Here is a 2,367-nt window from a genome sequence, read left to right as displayed (position 1 = left end):
TCCAGTTTCTGCTGCCACCGGTCCGTTTCTCGCCCAGCGGGGACCGAGAGAGGGGTGCTGGGAGAAGCCAAATCCGACCCCCAATGGCGGCGCTTCGCTGGGAGAACAGACCTGATGAGACTGTCGTCCTGAAAATTAAACCTTCTCCTCACTCTCCATCCGATGCCGGCAGCTCTCCCAGCGAGCTTGAGCCAGTCCTGGGAGCAGCCTAGAAGGGGGTTGGGGGGTGCTCAGCAGCAGTATGACGCTGCACCTTACCCTCTGTGCCCGCCCCCTCCCCCTGCACCCAGGGTCCTGGTAGAAGGGGGTAGCTGTGTTCTTCTGCCACGCTGGAACATGCTCCTGGGCCCTAGGCGCAAGACCCCTGAGTCCCGGGCAGAAACTGCCGGAGAGAGCCTTGATACTTGCTTGGACAGTTGCATCAGGGGTAGCAAGTACCCTTTTCTTTGGTTCTGATGAGGGTCCTGAGCATGTATGCCAAGCACCTGCCACAGTGTTCAGTACACAGCAAGGGTCAACCCAGTGGTTCAGGAACTCTGGGACTTCCTACACGCAGACCTCTGCGAACTTACCTACCTGCCTTTTTTTTTTTTTTAGTTGAAAACAGGTTGATTGAGGTATAATTGACAAACACTACATTGCATATCAAGGATACAACTTGATAAGTTTTTTTTTTCTTATTGCTGTTTTTTTTTTGTTTGTTTTTCATCATTCTTCATTTTGTGCATTTTCCAGGTTTATAGTTGTTCATTTTTACTCTCTCTCTCTCTCTCTCTCTTTTACTGCACAGAAGTCACCTGAAGCTTTCACCCTGTGTAGAGCAGTTTGCAATGAGTGTGAGAGTTTCAAGTGTAGTTATTTGGAAGAGTAAGAGGTTGGATTTTGGAACATAGAGCTATCCTGGGAAAACCACACTCCCAAGATTTTTTCCAGGAAAATAAAAAAGCAAGTTCATTAATGAAATCTTTCACTAACTGCTGTCTTGTAGGATATTTCATTATGATTTAATAATTTTAGTCCCATTTTACAGATAAAGAGACTCAAGTTACACCGCCAAGAATTGTTTAAAAATGCAATTGCAAGCAGCAGACAGCTCTTCACATTTCAAACTCTGCTCTTCTTTGCTACCTACACTGGCTTTTGACCTGCCTATTTGTGCTATTTATAGTTTCTGCATTTACCACTTTTTCCCCTTGGTAAAATCTTCCAGTTTGTTAACTGTGCTGAAGGAAGACAGAGGAAAAAGTACATCTGCACTTGTATCTGGGTTCAAAATCCCAGGCAGGGTGTTGAGGTGGGGTGTGAGTAAGCAGAGTGGTAGAAAAGGAGGGTGGAGGGAAGCCAAGCTTCCAAGAGCTCTAGTGGCCAGCCATTAGGGAAGCCCCCTGAGGATCCCCTCTGGCTGTGACCAAGAATTGCCAGTGCCTTCACTGCAGCTCTCCCACACTTCTCACACTAAGGAGCAAGGCAGTCTGCAAGCGCCCAGTCTCAGGTGGGAAGGATGCTTGGCCCAAAAATGGCACAGCATTAGGCCTGCTGGGGAGAGGGTGAGGGAGGGGGGCTGGCCTGGCAGCCAGGGCATCAGCACCTCAGGGAGGACAGACAGAGAGGCATTCAGAGGTTGAAATAGGGAGAGACAAAGGTGGGAAGGAAGCTCTAGAATGAGGGAGAGACAGGAACCCAGAGGGGGAACAAGGGAGCTATTCAGAGTTAGAGAGAGAGGGGAGGTCACTGGGGAGAGAAAGAAAAGACAGAAAGAGGGGAGAAAAGAGACAGGCAAGGGGGTAGTGGACAAGAAAGGAAGGGGACAAAGAAAGCAGAGGAAGAGAGCTTGGAGGAGTGAGAAAGATAAGCAGAAAAGAGACAAAGGAGAGGAGAGAAAAGGGGAGAAGGTAGCGGAGGAGAGGGGAAGAGGCAACAGAAAAAGAGAGAAGGTCGGAAGAGAAAGGAAGAACCAGAGGGGTTGGGGAGGCGAGGGAAAGTAGAGCTGGGGAGGAAGATGGAGGTAGCGAGAAGAGCTGGAGAGAGAGTGAGCAGCGTCGGGGACTGAGGGGCCGGTGGGTGGGACCGAAAGCTAAGCCTTTTCTTTCAGTCTTTTGGGGGTGGGCGGCGGATCTCCGCCGAGATAACCTAGCCAAGCCCCCTGCCCCGCATCCCAGCGAGGGGCCGCAGCTGTATAAATACCGGGGGTGGGGGAGCGGGGCTGCAGCCCAGGGGTCAACGACACCGGAGAAGGCTTTGCTGTCATTAGCTAATTGAGCCCCAGATGTTAAGAAAAGGTTACGTCCTCCTCCGGAGAGTTTTTCTTTTTAAACACTTTACACAGATTCCCCGGCCATTTTGCCAAGAGGCGCTCCGGCCCCCACC

At 50.7% G+C, this 2,367-nt stretch overlaps 1 long non-coding RNA gene across 1 annotated transcript in view; it reads right to left on the bottom strand.

The window, feature by feature from the left end:
* LOC105854079 overlaps positions 1-2,367 on the bottom strand; it is a 30,401-nt gene that overhangs the window by 23,286 nt on the left and 4,748 nt on the right. The window contains exon 3 of the long non-coding RNA XR_001145809.1: positions 112-208. This is a non-coding gene — a long non-coding RNA (uncharacterized LOC105854079). The remainder of the gene's footprint in view (positions 1-111; positions 209-2,367) is intronic.

This window comes from Condylura cristata, unplaced genomic scaffold, assembly GCF_000260355.1.
Source record: "Condylura cristata isolate star-nosed mole 26May11 unplaced genomic scaffold, ConCri1.0 scaffold00003, whole genome shotgun sequence".
Classification (NCBI taxonomy): domain Eukaryota; kingdom Metazoa; phylum Chordata; class Mammalia; order Eulipotyphla; family Talpidae; genus Condylura; species Condylura cristata.
Note: the sequence above shows the minus strand (reverse complement) of the source record. Positions and strands in the feature narration are given on the sequence as shown.